This window comes from Mobula hypostoma, chromosome 1 (genome assembly GCF_963921235.1).
Source record: "Mobula hypostoma chromosome 1, sMobHyp1.1, whole genome shotgun sequence".
Lineage (NCBI taxonomy): Eukaryota > Metazoa > Chordata > Chondrichthyes > Myliobatiformes > Myliobatidae > Mobula > Mobula hypostoma.
The window spans coordinates 221,573,923-221,594,678 of record NC_086097.1 but is presented as its reverse complement, the minus strand read 5'-3'; the positions used below and the strand labels follow the sequence as shown (position 1 = coordinate 221,594,678).

The 20,756-nt window shown below is 36.8% G+C and overlaps 1 protein-coding gene across 2 annotated transcripts in view; it reads left to right on the top strand.

The window, feature by feature from the left end:
• The first annotated feature begins 11,013 nt into the window (after positions 1-11,013).
• eya1 (EYA transcriptional coactivator and phosphatase 1) overlaps positions 11,014-20,756 on the top strand; it is a 198,272-nt gene continuing 188,529 nt past the window's right edge. For both annotated transcript variants that reach the window (XM_063042018.1, XM_063042022.1), the window contains exons 1-2: positions 11,014-11,032; positions 18,185-18,235. The gene's annotated coding sequence lies outside the window, so the exon portion shown is untranslated. The remainder of the gene's footprint in view (positions 11,033-18,184; positions 18,236-20,756) is intronic.

Here is a 20,756-nt window from a genome sequence, read left to right as displayed (position 1 = left end):
AAAAATAATGACAGTGTTGCTCGCTGCACTGTTTGCAACAGTGACTTTTCTATTGCCCATGGTGGGTTAAGACTGTAAAAGACATGTTGAGGTGAGTTTAACAGGTGTCATTCGTTCAATAGCATAGCTAACGTTATTTAAACTAGCTGGTTAGCTGCTAAGGAGCTACTCTCTTGCAGACATCCCACCTCTCCCGGGAGTCTCCCGCAAATTGATGATGCTACCTCCCTGAAATGAGTTTTTGCAGGGTGGGATGTCTGCTGAAGTAAAGTTAAGAATACCCATCATTCTAATGGGTGAACACGACTACGCAGAGAATTTAACTTTTTGAACTAGAGAGAAATTATATTAGAGACACAAGAGACTTCAGATGCTGGAATTTGGAACAACACAATATCTGCTGGAAGAACTCAATGAATTGAGCAATAACAGCGGGAAGAAAGAAATTGTCAATGCTTCAGGCAAAACCCTACCATCAGAAAAAGTGTCTGAGTTTTAAATCCATCTTGTTTACTCACTTTTCTCAACATTTGAGACATGCAGTTTTACTATCCCACCGGGTTATTTTCAGCCAGCTTGACCAGACTGCTGCCACTCATGGGGAGACAAAGACCAAAACCAGGATATCCAGACCTGAGGAGCCCACACATGCCATCAGCATTCTTCTGAAACTCTCTTCTATTCCAAAGGAGCACCTACCCACCTGTTTGACTGCAACCAAAGTGGAGAAACTGCTTAGACTGTGGGTTGGACAACCCCCCCACAAAGTAGACAGGGACAAGGTTGATTAATCAATGATTGAATAGGTTTAGTGTTGATTGAATGTGTGGAAAGATTTGTTCATTTGTGTGGTTCTGCTTTCATAGTTATGCATGAGGTGATACTAAAGTGATCAGTAATTGAGGTGTGGAATGCTTGGGGACAGGGAGCAAGCCCACGATCAACTCCATTTTTCACTGATTTCACCGATTAAAGCATCGAAGAAGATTGAAATCATCAGGGCGAGGCCAGAAGGTGATCGAGTGTTCAGCGTCGTCTACCAATCTCTTGCTATCTGAACCAGAGAAGGTGTCTGTGTGTGACAGTTTCTCCCTCCCTCTTGCTCGCTGCTCCCAAAGTAAGGTCCCTGTGTTTGAATGATCTCTCTTTCCCTTGATGCTGTTCGTGCTGGAGCAAGGTTTAATCAACGTGGTTTGTGGATTGGACTGTAGTTCACATTATTATGTCTTTTCTGATTCACATCGCTCCTTTTTCTGTTGCTATTTTTGGGCGATTTTGAACCGGGGTGGCCTGCAAAATAAAGAACACTGAGCTGAACTGAGTATGGATTCTTTTGTTTTTGTGTTTTACATTCTGTATTTTTCCTCATTCTTTTTTTGTTGCTGTTTATGCAATTTGTTTTTTTTTGCATGTGGGAGGGGGTTGATATTTTTCTTTGTTCAGGTTCCATGGCTTTCTTTGTTCGGTGGCTGTTTGTGGGAAGATGAATCTCAGGGTTGTATACTGCATACATGCTTTGATAATAAATGTACTCTGAATCATTTGAACATTGTTGCTCATTTCTACTTGCCTCTGGTGAGAACAGGGCTTTGTAATCTACCTCAGAGCACACAGTGAGGAAAATCTGGCAGTTCTGTTATAGAGGAGCTACAGCCTAACGAGGGAACAAAAATAATGAAGTGAAGAAATAGTTCCAAGCAACCACTTTTTGTCACCTGAACTCCATCTTGCAGGTGTTACAAGTGCCCAAGTTGGAGCTGACCTTTCACAAACAAGAGAAAATCTCCAGGCGCTGGAAATCCGAGCAACACACACAAAATGCTGGAGGAGCTCAGCAGGCCAGGCAGCATCTATGGAATCAAGTACAGTCAATGTTTCTGTTGGCTGCACTTGCTCCCTAGATGCCGGCTAGTCTGTGAGCTCCTCCAGCATTTTGTGTGACAGCTGACCTTTCCTTTCTTGGTCCCGTTTCCTTTTGTGACTGACAGGAAGCTTTTATCAGTTTTTGCTATCAGGAAAAAAAAGACATTTGATAAAGTTTGAGTGAGTGAGTGAGAAGTAGCAGTGCAGTGAGGAACCTTTTGCTGAATGAGGTGATTCATTCTTTAGTGTCTTTGGAGCGGTATAGAGCTTCTCCCCTCTGCCCACCTCCCAAAGCTGGGCATGAGTCCTGCACATTGCACACCATCATTGTGAAATGACTTCTTTACTGCTGTATACAAACCCTTGGGCAAACACTTGGAGCCACGTAATTGAGGATATAATTCAAATTATTTCTGATCACCAGTACTCACCTAGTTGTTGAGTGATTTTTGGGTTTAAGGCATATACATTTAACAATTGACTTTGGCTACCAATCTTCACTTCTGAAAATGTATTGTGCATATAATTTGGAGTGCAGCTCTGAACAATGCGCTCCTAAAAACTGTGAATCCCAGTCCAGACAATGCTGATTAAAATTCATTTGGATATCTATGGTGTGGATTTGAATCAGGAGGTGTGAAGGTTGTATGTAGCTTCAAAGAAAGCATTGTCCATATATTGTGAATATGGAATTGTCCTTTAATATTTGGCACGTAAAATACCAAGTCTCACACTGGGCCAGCAGACCTTTCCACTGAAAGCATCTCCATATGATGCTTGTTGTACCTTGTTTTGCTGAATAAAGAAGCTGCCTTGTATCTACCAGTAATTTTCTCCAGTGACTTTGTTCAAGCAACAACAGTTGCCATTAAGGAAGTAGGCATTGATGATGTTGTTGAATGACATGGGGAAAAAGATAGGAACTAGATGGGCAGAAGGGCTTGTTTCTGTGCCACCGTGCTCTATAAGTCTTTCAGTTGCTGTATACAATTATTGTCAGTCTGGTACAATAGCAACTTGCTATTTTAATTTATTTCCAAATGATAGAAATGTTTGTGGTTTGGTCTCTCTCTTGTGGCTTGAGCTAAAAGACTGGATCCCCAGATGAACCGACCAAGTAGTTTACGTGGTAAAGAAGGTACATAGCACACTTGCCTTCATTGGTAAGGGTGTTGAGTAAGGAAGTCATGCTGCAGCTATATTAAAGTTTAGTCATACCGCACATAGAATATTGCATGCAGTTCTGACCACCCAATTAGAGGGAGGATATGGGAACTGTGGAAAGGTGCATAAGAGGTTTACCTGAGCACTGACGGTATTGTATGGTATGAGCTTTAAGGACAGATTGGACAAAGTTGGGTTGTTCTCCTTGAGTACCAATGGCTGAGGCGAGACCTGATAGAGCCATGGGTAGGGTAGGCAGATCCCCAGAGTGGAAATGTCAAACACCAGAGGACGTACTTTTAAGGCTGGGGGGGGGGGTGAAGTTTAAAAGTGACGTGAGGGCAAGTTTTATATGCAGTGTGGTAGGTGCCTGAACTAGGTACCAAAGTAGTAACAGAAGTCGATAGTTTGGTGGAGTTTGAGAGGGTTTTCAATAGACACCTAAATATGAAGGGAATGGAGGGATATGGATGATAAATATGAGGGGGACATTTAGTACAAGTTGGTATCAAGATCAGCACAACATTGTGGGCCAAATGGCCTGCCCAGCGATGTACTCTTCTTGGTTCCACATTCTTAACCTCTACAAGGCGGGAGTTGTCAGCGTGTCCAAGCAGTCTGTCTTCATCACTGAGTGCAGCATTCCTGCTGCTGCAGAGGTTTGTACATCCACAACAATGATGAAGCAGCAGGAGACTTCCTTTGGACAATACTTCCTCAGCAGTACAGGCAGCAGCATCACATTGTGAGGATCCAATCACTACTCTTTCCTAAGGTATTCGTGATCATGTGGCTGTGAACATGATGAACACCCTGACTGAGGAGCTAACTAAGGATAATCCCAATCCTTTTAAGAGCCACTCACCTACCTGGCGTGGTGGATGAAATATCACAGACACAGAAGAGTTTAGGATGAAAGCTACATGCAAATTTCCTGACCATGGTGTTGATAAAGTGTCTCAACATTCAGTGATACATAGCTTTGAATTCCATTCTTCAGCTCCATTCAAAGCAAGAAACTTCTCTTCACAAACAAGAGAAAATCTGCAGATGCTGGAAATCTGAGCAACACACACACAAAATGCTGGACAAACTCAGCAGGCCAGGCAGCATCTATGGAAAAAAGTACAGTCAACGTTTCGAGCTGAAACCCTTCGGCAGGACACGATCAATGTATTCCTCCTGAAATCTGAATATAACACTGGACAACATATTTTTTCAAAGGGGTTGCTTCCTCAGAATTTTTATTGTTTATGATAGACCACTTGAAGCTGAACACAAATATAATTTCGGACTACTTGTATCACATAGGAATTTGGAGGAACAAGAAATTAACTTTTATTCAATATAATGTGTTTAATTGCATAATGGTGCTGATGCTTTGCAATAGTTCAATTGCTAAAAATGTTTTGTTGATGATTTTCATTTGTATTCAGTGTCTGAGTCTTCTCACTTCAGTGTCCCCAACAATAATCGGCCAACATTGATAGATTCCAGCCGCCCTGATACCATTTCTCTATGACCACAATGTCCTGTGAAACCGTTCACCATGCTTGTCAGTGACAGTGCCACATTTGCAGGGAAGAAGTCTAAATGGGAATGCAGAACATAGAACATAGAACATAGAATAGTACAGCACATTACAGCCCCTTTGGCCCACAATGTCGTGCCGACCCTCAAACCCTACCTCTCATATACCCCCCCCACCTTAAGTTCCTCCATATACCTGTCCAGTCGTCTCTTAAACTTCACTAGAGTATCTGCCTCCACCACTGACTCAGGCATGCATTCCACACACCAACCACTCTCTGAGTAAAAAACCTTCCTCCAATATCCCCCTTGAACTTCCCACCCCTTACCTTAAAGCCATGTCCTCTTGTATTGAGCAGTGGTGCCCCGGGGAAGAGGCGCTGGCTATCCACTCTATCTATTCCTCTTATTATCTTGTACACCTCTATCATGTCTCCTCTCATCCTCCTTCTCTCCAAAGAGTAAAGCCCTAGCTCCCTTAATCTCTGATCATAATGCATACTCTCTAAACCAGGTAGCATCCTGGTAAATCTCCTCTGTACCCTTTCCAATGCTTCCACATCCTTCCTGTAGTGAGGCGACCAGAACTGGACACAGTACTCCAAGTGTGGCCTAACCAGAGTTTTATACAGCTGCATCATTACATCGCGACTCTTAAACGCTATCCCTCGACTTATGAAAGCTAACAACCCATAAGCTTTCTTAACTACCCTATCCACCTGTGAGGTAACTGACAGGGATCTGTGGACATGTACCCCCAGATCACTCTGCTCCTCCACACTACCAAGTATCCTGCCATTTACTTTATACTCTGCCTTGGAGTTTGTCCTTCCAAAGTGTACCACCTCACACTTCTCTGGGTTGAACTCCATCTGCCACTTCTTAAATTATTCTTAATGACATTTTGGACTTCATGGTTTTGCATGCTTAAAGCATGATGTCAATCAGCTGCATGTAATTTAGTGCTCTGTAGTTGCCAAGAAAATTTTCAACAACCTCACTTTCCATGCGATTTTCTCCAGTCCTACAAGAAGCCCTTCAAATTGATGACCTGTTTGAATTGTGGACCAGCAAAAATGCCTTCCTTAATCTTGACACCAGTTATTCTGACTTGAATTATAAATTGATATAACAAATATAGACAAATTTTTAAAAATGGTGCATGATTGAGAAATTTCACAGTGATTTTCATGATCAGCATTGCAAAATCCATAAAATACACCCAAAAGTATTCAGGAAGCAAAATCTTCGTTGTCCAGTGTAATTGATGATCTCTCCAAATATTGCAGGTGGAGGGCTATTTTCTTAGAGGTGGCAGTTGTATATAATTTCACAGGGAAGGATTTAATTGTGTGTTGTACATTTGCTCTGTGGAATTTCTATATTTAATGTATATGCCTTTTATATGAATTGAAAAGTGCTATTTATGATTTTGACTAAATACAGTATAGTGATTAATTTTAAATTTACAGAAAAGGACAATCCCGCTTGTAATAACAAAACTAGACTTTCTGTGGTGAATTTAAAATTTGACAACTATTCTAATTTAAAAAAAAATAGGAGGGTAAGGGAAAAAAATACAGTGTTCCTGATGTGGTTGTGGACTAATGCAGCAACTTGGACAGAAATGCTCAGAGATCCCCATATACCCAAGTAGCTTTAATTTGCTGTTTTACTTTACCATGAGTAATAGTGACCACTATTCTTGTTGTTATTTTGGCAAAATATCTGGACCTTTGATGATGATGAATGGATACCTTCATTTACCACCACTATGGACTGATTCTATGACCTACAGGTGCACTTCCAAGGACTCTTCACAACTCATGTTCTCAGTATTGTTTTTATTTTCACAGTTGGTCTCATTTTGCACATTGGTTGATTGTTCGTCTTTACTTATGTATAGGTTTTTTGGAAAATTCTATTGACTTTCTTTTTTCCTGACATTGCATGCAATAAATGAATCTCGCAGCTACCATAGGGCAGGAGGTGCAGAAGCCTAAGGTCCCACACCACCAGGTGTTGACACATTTGAAATTTAACTTATTAATAATGGCAATCAAGATTTTTGACAAATTTACCATGATAAATAATTCTTATTTTTCATGATGATACAGTCATTAAAATGTATGGTTAATATGCCATATTCCATAAACATCTGATGTAGATACATAATTTATATTTCTTTCATAAACGCAATAAATTCTGCAGATTCTGGAAATCCTTAGCAATACACACAAAATGCTGGTGGGACTCTGTAAGTCAGGCAACATCTATGGTGGGGATTTAACAGCTGATATTTTAAATACTTTAGACTGAGGCCCTTCATCAGGACATTTGCGTATATTACTTTACATTTCTGTCATTAAGTTTTCAAACAATATTTTGCAAAACTCAAAATTATTGAAAATATAAAGTGGTTTCTCCTTAAAAAGAACATACCTTTCTATAATATTGTTTATGTAACCCCTAAGCATACTGTATGTTTTATTACTTCGGAGAGAAAGAAAGCCACTATAGCACTAATAAATATTCTCTTCAAGTGTTAATTCCCCAAGATTTCCTTTGTTATTATTACAACCTCTTATAAAAGTAGATTTTTATTTAAATGGTTTACATGGTATTCAAATGTGCAGGGATGTAAGAAACTTTACGGAGTAGTGGGCTCAGCCTGATGCAGACACAATCCTCCCCACCAGTGGTTGTATCTACATGAGGTGCTGCCTCAGAATACAACATTTATCATCAAAGAGCCGCATTGTTCGGGCCGTACCATCTTGCAGCTACCATAGGACGGAAGCCCGAGGTCCCACACCACCAGGTAGAAACACATACTTCCCTTCAACCATACAGCTCTTGAACAGCCCTTATCCTGGATGAGTCCTGATGAAGGGTATTTGCCCAAAATGTCGACTGCTTTTTCAGTTCCATAGATGCTGCCTGGCCTGCCGAGTTCCTCTAGCATTTTGTGTGTGTTGCAACCCTAATCCTGGCCACTTCGCTATAGCGTAATTTTGTGCTTCCTTGTATAATTTATGTTTAATTTGAGTTTTTCTTGTGAATGTTCTTTTTGACGCTGCTGCAAGTATGTTTTTCACTGCATCAGTGGATACAAGTATTAGTGCATATGACAATAAACTTGATTTTGCACCTTAACTTTTTACAAATAGTGAAACAATGCAAAATCTTATTCTGTCTATCCAAAACAATAGTTAAATAGTAAAAGACAAACATAGTATTCGATATACAGTTCTACATTTTAACATATAGAGCTATAAATGTCATATTAAGTGTATAATGATCATTATTTATTGACACATTTGCATTTTCATCAGCTCTATACAGTATTTAAATGAACAGTTTATGGGATGTGTACAGTGGTAATGAGAGAATGGTTTTGCTTAATTGTAAATTATAGAGGTGTTAAGGTTCTGTATGAATTAACATAAAGGATGTTTTTGTTTCATTTTAGGACTGGTGGCATGGATTTCTATCTACATAGTGTATTTACAGAAGAATGCATTTGCAAAGGAAGTAACAAGCTCAACAAGAATACATCACCATAATAATATTATTGCTATTAAAATCAAATTTTCAAGTCCCTAATGTTTACACTCCCATAATGCTACATATGATTTGCCAGGCTGTTGTGCAGAACAGAAGTTGCAGGAAGATGGATCATCTTGTTTTTCATTGACATTGATGTCTTTACCCAGCTTGGTCAAGGAACTTAATTGTCAATGGATTAAGTTACTAGTTCTTTGAGAAAGGGATGAATTTTGACCTTCGTTCCAAAGAGGCATCAAGCATAACATGGTTTTCACTCTTTTAGCTTTTGTTTTTCCACTTTCGTGATTGCTGGAAAATATTGACTTTGTTTGAACAGTGAACTTCAAAGAAGGTGGATGTAGGTGGATGTTGCCCTCTTACTGATCTTTGCTGTTCTTGTAATGGACCAGACATTAGTGAAAGCAAATAACGCTGTAGTGGTTCAATTGTTTTCTCGGTTTCTTTGATTGATTTAAGAAGTGGTTACACTCATGACACTAAAGACAAAACCATAGTGTCATTTTATGTTTTAACCTTTTTTATCTGAAATATCGTGCAATTCAGTGCAAACAGGTTTTTCCTTTTTTTGCCTTACCATTTTATTCCATTTCAGTGTTTTAATTGTAAAAAGTCTCAACATATTTTATTAGAATGGCTGTCGTAAAAATCACCGACTCCGTTTTTCCCCATGTGACAGAGCTTTGGTTATTCCTGACTCATTTAACTTGATTTTAAATAAAGGCTTTACCTTAAATTAAAATACAATAACCAAAGAAACATTATTAAACTGATGGCGCGATACAATTTGGCATCACAGTTCTCATGCCCGCTGCCAGTAAAGACCGCAGCTTTCTGGGATTGTCATTTCGATAGACTAGCCCTGCAGGTTTAGTCGTTTTGACCTGCTTGGCCATATATGGCTTTGTGACAATCCCAGCGTTCCTCGGCTGCACACAAGCAAAACAAAATCCTAGGTGTGTGCAATTTGAAGCAGCTTTGGCAAAACACTCTTCTATTCTGGGATTTCCAGTGTGTTTACTCAACGAGCGCAAAGAGGCGGGTGTCACATTGAAAGGCACCTAACAGGAACTGGGTCTTGTGTGACAATATTTCCGCGTCAGATCTCTTAGCGCTATTGGGTTTTGTAAAAGGTAAGAACTGGGAGAATGACAGATTGCAATGCGAAGTGATTTCCTGTTCATTTGCTTTTTAGTTACTTTCTAACAACTGAAGTTACTTTTGTTTCTATATGTGTCTTGCATAAAATGCATAGAAAGTCCGACGTTATGTTTCAAAATTATTAGTAACATCTTATTTTTCAGACCATTCAGAGAGCTCCAGTGTCACCTCATGTAATAGCGATGTTGTGACGGTGGCACTCACTGCATTTGCCACTCTGCAATCCTACCTACGCAAGTTTACTTAGAAAAATAAAGAATTTGCTCTCGTAGCCCGCACATGGGAATGCACTAGCACTGAATTGGAAGATGGAGATAACAGAAATATTTTACAAAATTCAAAAATTGCGATGACCACCCCAAACCGCTTCCAATATATGGACTAAAACGTTATATTTAGGGATAAAAATGATGGTTTTAAAAATTTGTATACCACGAAATTCTCAACGTACTTGGTTTAATAAAATGTATATGTTTAAATTTTCATAATTTATGTAACTGTCTTTAAGTACCTAGAAGACTGCATTTTTAAAACTTAGATACACTTTTGGTTTCATTTCTTTATAGTGCATTTCATTTTTTCGATTTAAAGGAAAGTGTAACATGTTGTACAATAATGTTTATTTCATTTCCGTGAAATAATAACTTAGTAAACGACAAAAAGTAAACTATTATTAATTATTACATCAACAACGTTTCAGTGGAATTTTATATTGGTCGCTTTTATTTCTCAATGGAGGACGGAAAATATTCCGGCGTTTAGGCAAACGATCTCCGAAGTTTGAGTTACCGAAACATCGGCCCTAAATAGAGCACACGTGGAACTAAAATCCGTTGTCAAATATAATTCAGCTCTCTTTTAGTGCACATGTTTTAATGTAATTTAACATAAACTTATCTGCATGCTGATTCGTAAGAAGGTCAAATTGTGTTTTTTTTCCATACTGTATTTCTGCTCTGGTAAAGTCTAGGTGTGTGAAACTGCCGGTAGCTTTGAGACAATATTAAAATAGTTGCCGGAGAAACATATGCCTGCTGCCTGTTGATGGAGTACTTGAATTAGGTCAGACACACAGATGTTTGTTCAGAAACTACGGACTTGCTCATTTACATAATGAATTTATTTAAACTACTGGGGGGGGGGGGAACTAGGATAACACGGGGCTGATTCCCATTGTTGCGTTTTAGCCGGTGGGGGCTGGATGGAGGAGCAAAGCTGTGGTTTGCATTACAAAAACTAAAAGCCCCGAGGCACCTTAGGCAGAACCACAAGATTGAGCAAACAAATAGGGACGGATGAAGGTTCTGCCATTTCTTTGTCTATGGATCACTGATATTATCTGCTGCTGTTTAATGGGAAAAGGTGCATCGCTTAGAGCAGTGATTTAGCGACACATGAGAGAGTTCGGTGCTTCAGTTCCTTGCTTGCTGCATACTCCGAAGTGTCATTTCCGATTCTAAGTCTTCCTGTCAAAGTGCACAGTGGCTTTTTTTTGTGTGTGTGTTGTGTGTGAAGCAACTACTTCGGGACGTTCGCCACTCTTAAGTGGTGACTGGACTGAACTCGCTCAGCTCTGCCTCGACTTCCATAACAACTGATATGTTATTTGCCTGTAATTCGGACAATTGGTGCACTGAATGCGGACCTTTCTGTTGAACAGGAACGGGATTGTACGATGCGATGACGGCTGACTGAATTCAAAAACTTGAAGGGAATACAGCAGAGTTCAGAGAGAATTTTAAGTGTTGTAAGTACAAATTTAATTCTACTAAATTGCATGGAAGAGCACTTGGAATGTCAATGTTCCTCAGATGTCCAAGGGTGAGGCATCAGTAACATTTTCCCCGCATTTTCCTTGCTTGGAGTCTACGCAGAAACCTGAGAGATAGTAACTGTTTCAAGGGTGTAGTTAATGTTTGTGATTTTAAACCTTAATATTGGGCGATGAGAGTGCCACACTGAATATTCTTAAATTGGACAGAATATTACATGCATGCTGTAGAAAGAATGATTGCATATTATAGCCTGTTTTTTAAGTTTCTGAATTTGCCAGTTTGACTGGTGCTTTTGTAGCAGGTGAATGCTGCAGTTTGGGTTAATTCCTGCAAGATGAGTTGATTCTGAGTTGATCTTTGCTGTTTTTTTTTGTCCATGATTAATTAATTAAACTAAAATGCTCAATACTTTAAAGTACATAAGATTTTAAAAGAATATTTTACATTCAAATAGAATATGGCAAATTGAGCCTGGGGACTTCTGATAGCTTTTGTTGAGCTAGGCAATGCTTCCTGTTATAAAGGTTTTAAATTTTACTTGCAACAAGAGAATCATTCACTCTTTGTACTTTAGGCCTGGAAAGTAAACTGAATGCACCAAGTCAAACTGTTTGGTGTTTGTTAGTTCATTTTTGTAATGCTGAATATATTTTAAAATACTTGAATATAAAACTTAATAGCAATGTTTGTGTGGTGTACATTTTCTAATATGGTCTACCAAATGGAACATTTTTTCATAATATTTCAGGTATTACATTTCTATTAAAACTTCTTTGCTTTAGTTGGAAGTCATAATTTGGATTATTTATCACTGTCGCAATTTTATTGTTCTGGCTAAAACATTATTTGACATTAAACTGATGGTGTGTGTTCATTGTAAAGTAACGTCACAGTCCTTCACAAGCTGTCCATTTCATGCATCGCTGTAACATGTGAAAAAGAAATAATTTCTCCCCATGTAGAATTTTTCATTCTTGAAATAATAATGAAGCTGAAAGAGTAACTGATTCAGGTCAACCGTGACATTTCTGCAGTTGCATGAGAAAACACTAACACAAGCATTTTCTTTCCCTACAATATAAATGGAGTTTTGATATAAAGTTGCTGCCATATGAGACAATAGATATTCCCAGTAAATAGATCCATGAAATATTTCAAGTGAAAACTGCCTGAATTATGGTTATATTAGAAATGTTGCATTTTCATTTTTAAATGCCTTAATTTTGAGATAATTACTGTTATTATTTTAGTTAATTTGTTTGAATTATATCTCCTGTCTGCTGGTTTGTTTGACAGCATATGTTTTATTCATTTCGGCTTCAGTGCATAGCTGGAAACTGTGATTCCATTCAGAGAAGGAAAAGATCTATTGTGTCTGCATTTCATTTCTGGACTAATTTAAGTCTTTATAAATTAGTTTTTGTAAAATTGCTTTTACAAACATATCAACAACTACAAGGTCCTTATGTGGTGGATGTGGAAGAAATAAATGCTTTGGGATTGTAGCAGAAAAATTACTGGCAGCTGGATGTGTTGGGGTGCTGCCACCCTGTTGTGCCCTGACTGCTGCCAGGGGTTAAAAGTAATTTACTCCTTCTGTGCAGATTTCTTAGAATCCTCTTAAAATGATTTATAAAAGTGGATGTTTATGTTTAGCTTAACTCTCCTCATTTTAATTATTATTTTTCAGAAGTATATCTTTTCAATTTATTCTGTATGGTAAAAGACTGAAGGAGTTTTTTTGATCAGGATGAGTTGTGTATTTTTGTGTCTCTTTAAAAGAAAAGGTAAAATAAATCTAATAATGATGACTTTTTAAAGATCCAAAAAGTTAATCATTTGGAAAATTGAAATCAAATAGGTAATCAAAATTCACAAGATAGTTGTATTTCTAATTATCTTAAGCTTGTATTTCTAGGGCTGTTGGGTTTATATGTTGCATTCTACTAGTAGAATGTAATTGCTTGTAGGATTTTTTTTGGAGTCCAAATGTGAGTTGTGAAAGAATGCATTTTCATTTTTGTCTAACTCTGCGGTAGGGAAAATGTGATAAAATGACTACCTTAAATCTTGTTTGATCATCTCTCAAAGACTTTCCCTTCTGGAAATAATTTCTGGGGTTGAAGAGCACAGCATTAACAGATTTAATGTAGCAGTTCAGTAAGATGGCTAAAACAGAACGTCAAATTCAACAAGACACAAGAAACAAATTATGCATTTTCATGGCTGTGGGTCTACAACATACTACCATTCAAAGTAAAATAATACTTTAAAATAATTGCAAATGAGCTAATGAATTGTTTATTTTACAAATGCTGTTTATTCTGCCTCCTGTCTGCAGTTGGCGTTTTAAATTATGGAGGAATGGGAATATGAAATTCTTTATTGATTTCAGTTAACGTCCAACAGTAAAATATATTTTCAGTGCCAAATCTAGGAGTAAAGAAAACATTTGTTTTTAAATTAGTTTTGCTATTTTACAGAAAGAGACATTTTACAAAAATGATCATGGAGATTTTTGGTACATTTATATACTAATCAGAATTGGAAATGTATTATTCTAATTGGATTATTCCAGTTGCATGTACTGAGACACAAATATTAACCAGCTGCTAGTTGCAATTATTAACCTTCTGCTGGTGACAAATATTAACCAGCTGCTGGTTACAAACACCTTATTAATTTCTTCAGTGTTGAGAAATACTGGAGGTTGTTTGTATTACATATAAACACTTGGATATAATTTTGGATTTAAATTATAAAGCAAATTAATGCTTTTGATTTATTTTGAAAACTGTGATACATTCACTTCTTATTTATGATAGCCTTTGATGTAAAGCTGAATTATCTGTGACAGTACACTTCTGTAGTCTAATGTTATATAATCAGCAGGCTTGCTTTGAAAGTAGAACATACACTTTGATTTTATTATTTTTTTTCCAAATTGAAGCAAGTACAACGAATGTGGGAGGAACATATCAATGATTCAACATGTATGATCTAGATTCATTTATGGACAAACCAGGTAGAAGATCAGTTCATAAGTATTACTGCATTGCATCTTTTCCATGAAACACTATTTGAATAAAACTATTGTGAATGCATTGGTAAATCTGTTATAAAGCAATGTATAAGAAGGGCAATATAGACTTACCAATGGAAAGTTAAAGGTAGAGAATCTACTTAGCTAGATGGAAAAAGTCTCACTTTTGGGGAAAAAAACAGAACCCCTATCAGAGCCATACAAACATATGATTATAACAGAATCAACTTTGTTATAATATGACAAAATCAAAAAGGACTCATTGTGATATTTTATTAAATTTTCTTCATTCTTCTTGAGTCATTTTAAGTGATGCTTTCTCATAAAAATAATTGTTGCTCTCCTGATCAATATAACAAAGAGCTTATATACCATTGTACTGACCATGCCCAAAGCCAACAACGTTAAAAAGATTTCTAAAACTCAGTTTACATTTCTGCCAATACTGTGGTACAATTGTTTAAACCTTCTCTAATATTACACATCTTGGGTTGTTTGCCTACATTATGCAAGCTGCTGTTCATTTTATCTCCGTAAATAGAATGCATTTAATTTTTTAAAGTATTCAAAACTCCAAGGAATTGTTTCAATAAAATTATAGATATGTGGTATCACACAGGTATTTTCCTAAATAAACATGAAAATAATTCCTTAAAAGAAAAAGGTTAAAATACTGATATAATAACAACCAAAATCAGAAGAAATATAAACAACAGAAATTCTGCAGATGCAGGTCCTGACGAAGGGTCTCGGCCTGAAACATCGACTGCACCTCTTCCTACAGATGCTGCTTGGCCTGCTGCATTCACCAGCAACTTTGATGTATGTTGTCAGAAGAAATATAGTTCAGTCTATAATTCAGTTAATTCAAAAGCTGATCTAGTTAGACAGAGTTAAGAATTTAAAGTAATTAGTGAAGAGATGAACGTTTAAGACTTCATAAAATTTGACCACTCAGAATGTTTCAACTCCTTTGGCTTTGTTCTGGGAACATCAAAGATATGCAGGGTTTGGGTTTGAATTGAAATGCACATCAAATTTGCTAAATGCTTGTCTCTCAGTGAATATACTTTTAGCATAGGATTGACCTCTCTGTATTTTAGAGTCAAAAGTATTCCACTCACCTGGACCATAGCACTGGTTGGAAATCTGTATTTGTTATCATAGAGGTATGGGTATCATTAACTGTAGCTAACTGCATTTTATTATTATGGTGCATGACAACATACATGAGTCATATTAAGATTCTTGGTTAAATGCAACAGTATAAACGGATTTATCTGATATATGACTTCCACTGGAAATATAAAATAATGTATTTGATTACAGTTAGAATGTATATTTCAAACAACTGTGTTTTATCGAAAAATTGCAAAGATATGATTTCCTTTATGTTTAAATTTAGTACACTCAAATCTACTTTTGGTAACTAATGCAAATTATCGGATCTTGGTTGATTTACTGCAAAGCTCTTTTCCTCTGACTTGCCCAGCTAAATTATCTTTTAATCAGTATAATCTAGAAAGGGCAGGTTGTGTTATGATGAAAGGTTAGATAGGTTAGGGGTGTACTTTTACTGGAGTTGGAAGAGCTGGAGAGGACTTGACTGAAATGTACTTTATCCTAACTAGTCTTGACAGGGTGGATGTAGAGAGGATGTTTCTCCTTGTGGGAGAATTAAGGGGTTGCCCGAGTAAGGCAGAGGTGAGATGAAAAAAATAAATCCTTGTATGTTTTTTGGAGCTCTCTTCCCTGAATGGTGCAGGAAGAAGTCTTTTTAAGCCATAGGTAGATAGATTCTTGATACCCAAAAGTGCAAAAAAGTTATGCTGAGTAGGTTGATATACAGAATTTTGATTATAGTCAGATCGGCCAAGTTTATATTAAATGGCATTTACAGACTTGAGGGGCCGAATGGCCTTTTCCTTCTCCTAATTCATAAATTTTTTTTGTGCAAAAATTTGTGTTCCTCTAGCTAGAGAGTAGTTTGTATTATCAGGATAAATTAAAATAAATAACATTTATTTTGCAACAATGTCCAAATTGTAGAGCCTTTCACAACAATTCTATGGTCCTTGTCACTGTGTATTCTCTCGTAATTATATTACGTGAAAAACCTTTTGTCAATAACTTGGAATTTGGATAAAAGTACATCATCATTTCTTCCAGGTGTCATTATTTATAAAACAGCTATTAGAATTCTCAAAATAATGATGTCAATTAAGTGCAATTAATTTGCAAATTAAAGGCTGTACAGATTTATATGTCAATCTACACTTGTGAATTTGAAATAAGCTTCTGTGATCAACTATTCAACTTATCAGAACTATATTTCAACTCTGAGTTCTCAAGTTTAGTTTGATTTGATTAAATGAAATGTAAAGTGCAGAAGCAACTGAACTTTACTCATTTTAATTTAGGTAGTACAGCGACATTTACTTAATTACTGTTGGCCAATATTCAATTATTATCTCAAATCTTGCCTATTTTCTATTTGTATTCATTGTCTGGTCTCTAAGACCTCAAAACGATAAACGGTTGAGTAACAAACATTACAGATTTGTGAAAGTTTATACACACCATAGTAATAATATATGCTCATTAGAAGCAAAACAATTACTCGTTTTTAAATATATCTGTATTCCTTCCTGTCAATTCTGAATCTGTTGATTAAGTCATCATTCATTCTTTTTCCTACCAGTTATTCACTCATTGATGAGTGGGCATTTTAAGTTAAATTATGAAGGTGCAGAAGGCAGGACCTGAGCCAGCTTTATGCTCAATTAAATGAATAATTTAGTATTTGCCACAATAACATTCTACATTACAGTATAGAGTGCAAAATGAGAATGGATTTGAATAGGAAATATGAAAACAAAAGTGTTGAGATTTAGATGAATCCAAGCAATTTAATTGCTTTGTTGTTTGAAGTTATTGTACAGTATTATTTTGTTAAAACCAACATGCTATGATTCTGGTATAAATGTGTTTGGAAAATTTACCAGGCTTTGCTTCAAATATTTCTGTGAAAGGAGCTTGCATAAAATGATAGGCTAAGTTTTTGTTACATGTTTGATTAAGGTTTGCAAGCAAATATAATTTTTCTGCCAAGCAATTACAGTTTCTTTTCACTGATTTCTAATTAAACCTTTGCCAAACAATTTCTTCTGAACAGTTTTCTGTATTTACTCTTTAACATAGAGTATAGACTCTGGTCTACAGCAATAAACAATAAAAAGAGAGTTTGGTAGTTATTTCTCGGAGGCTGTTTATTATGGTATAGGCAATAGATCACTAGATTATTATTTATAGACAGAATAGCCCTTGGTTGGTATGAATACTTAATACTTCGTGTTGCTTAGTTTTGGTGTTAAATGTTCATAGTTTCTGTAGCATTAAAACTAAATAACCAAATTACTGCAGAAATGGTAATATTAGCTTATTGAACTGTGAGGATTTTCCAATATATAACATATTTTGGAGATGGGTTCTCAAGTGCTATGAAATCTGTTTGGTTTATTATCAGTTAATGAAACTAAAGCTGTGATCTGAACGATAATACGAAGTGTGTATGCTGAGCTGAGTAAAATAACCAGCATGATAGATGACGGGAGACACAAAGCTCTATTTCATTTTTATGACTGGAAGATGAAAGATCTGAAGATGCTGGAGGTGTAATGCTTCAGTTGCATCTGTTCAACAAGTCTGGTTTCCAATCAATACCTGTTTTCTGTCAGTTTTTCTTGCTTACCTTGGTTAAACATATTGCATGTTGACTTGTAGGGTGAGGGGGTAGAGTGCAGAGTGATTAATCTAGTTAGCAGTTGTCTCTTCCCTGCGGTGAATCACCTTCCCATCATTTGGCTGCTTTCCGAACGTGGGGAAGAGAACAAAAAAAACCTTCAGGAGGAAACAACAGCAAAGATCAACTAAAAGACAATTTGGCTCTGTTACCCTGTCTCCCTTTCTTCCTTTCTGATAAAGGGAAAGAATGTTTCTTTTCAAGTTGAAGCCTATTGTTCGGAAATGCACCGAGCCTGACACTTGAGTAACAAGGAGCTATTTTGTTCTTGACTGACAGGTGAAAAAAAGCTCGATCCGATTCTGATGTTTCAGATCCTCCAGGTTCCAGGTAAGGGCTGTGTTGAAAGTTCACAAGTACAGTATGCTTAGGCATTGTTTCTGCTTGTTCTAATCTTTATTTGTCAAAATATGTAATGATAAATTGAGATTTCAAGTACATATTCTGTCAATTATTCAACTATAAAAGTTCTGTTTCATATTATTAGTCAGAATTTTGTACAATGGTAAAATATTTTCACTTGCAAACAGTTGACAATCATTTCCTATTAACAGTTACGTTGTTTATCTGAATATTCATTGGTAAAGGCTCAGAATAGCAGTAATAAGCCTACTGAATAATGTTATTCTCTGCAATATGGATTCATAAACTGGTATGAGAAGCAGTCCATGAATTTTCGATGTGATTATGGATTTTAGCTTGTGCAAATAGTGGTTGAAGATGAAAAATATTATTTTAATTTGTCAGCACTGCTGTCTCAGTATTAATGCAGCTAGCTTCTGTAAAGGATTATTTTTTTAAAAAACAGCAACCTTCATGATCTCAAAGCATTCCAAAACACTTTGAACCTAACGAAGTACTCTGAAATGTAGCATTGTTAATGACAGAAATGCAGCAAATCTCAACAAAAAATAAATTTGCATTTTTCATGATTTTGATAGAGGGGTTAAACATTTGGTAGACCACTATCTCCCCCCCCACCCCCATCCTCACTACTCCTTTTCCAAAAAGTCCATTGAATTTTGCAGACCCATCCAAAACACAGGATTGGTGTTGGTTTAATTTTGCATTCAAAATGTAACAGTTCTGATAATATAGCACTCCCCTTTAAGTGCAAAAGTTAAAAAGTTAAACTTAGATTTTCATATACCAAGTTCGAGAGTGGAACTCTGACTCAGAGCTGAGAATGCCACCACTTTTTTGAAAAACAGAATTAAAATCATGTAAAGTGTTTACTCCACAGACTAAACTACTCCATTCCTTCAGCATTTTGTGGTCCAATCATAAATAAAATATTCAGATGAAATGTTGTTCAGTATGGTATGATTTCTGAAATCAAATGAGAAGCTTAATATTCCTACTTACTAGTCTAATTCATTTGTAAACTGAACAAGTACAAATCTTATCCCCTTTCAATTGGATGGGCTTTATACAATCCAAACAACAAACAAATGAAAAGCACAATGAGCTTTAATGTGCCGTGCATTAATAAAAACAGAGAAGCAATTAGTTTGCCAGTGTAAACATACACGAGTGCTTCATTGCGTGTACGCTTATTATGTATTTCTCTAGTTATTTGTTGTACTATATTAATATGTATGATTCATTCAATTAAAAGTAATTATAGAAAGTTTACACTTCATAGAATGTTTAATTACTGGTATACTATTGATCTTAAACAAAATAAATTCATTTTGAAGTTAAAATGAAATTTAACCTGAAATTATTCATAAGAGTATTGCAAAATCGTGACATTTCCAGAAATAGTATTTTAAGCGAAGCATAAAATAGAAATATTGGAAAAGAAATCTCAAACAAAAGGTGATGAAATATTGTCAGTTTGTGACACATCACAATTATATTAAGTTTTGAATTTTTTCTGTTCTGGGTAATGTCCTGAAATCCTGATTCATGGATTGGGTATTTGTAGACACAAGAGGTACTGCAGATGCTGGACGTCTAGGGCAACACGCACAATGTGCTGAAAGAGCTCAGCAGGTCAGGCAGCACCTCTACGGATGGGAATAAATAGTCGATGTTTTGGGCCAAGAGCCTTTGTCAGGACTGAGCTCCTCCAGCACATTGTGTGTGTTGGGTATTTATATTCAAATTTTGATGAAAGCTTACTGCCTCTCTACTATTTGCTAAAATTATTTTCGAATGAATATAAAACCTGACATGGATGATAAGCACAACAATAATTTTAAAGCATGTTAGCTGTGTAGCATTTGAATGCAGTTTCAGATTCATAGTCTGTCTAGAAATTGTGCTCTGTCACTTCCTTGCTGTTTAAAACGTAGGACTGAGAGAGAGGGCTGAAACAGAGGCTGGTCAGTGATAGAATAGAGGCAGATTAGGTGGGGCAGGGGGAAAGAATACAGATGAAAGGCAGATGGAGCCAGGTGGGGGAGGGGAATGGTGCGACAAAGAGGCTGGATGGTAATGGGTGGGAAAATTTAAACATAAAGAGGAAAAATAGGCAGATGGAATTGGTGGGAGAGGATGAGACAGAGACTGATGGGTAATATGTGGAGCCAAGTAAGGAGGGATAATGGGCACATGGAACATGTTGGGGATATCAAGGTGAACCAAGGGAGAAGAAAGAAGATATTGCAGTTGCGATGTAGATGCTGAAAACCTTGAGCAGCTGATACAAAATGCTGGGGGAACTCAACAAGTCAGTGAGCATCTTATGAAGGGGAATAAATAGTTGATGTTTTGGAGACAAGAGAAAATCTGCCCCTACACCTCCTCCCTCAATACCGTTCAGAGCCCTAAACAGTCCTTCCAGGTGAGGCGTCACTTTGGCTGCCAGTCTGTTGGGGTCATGTACTGTGTTCAGTGCTGCCAG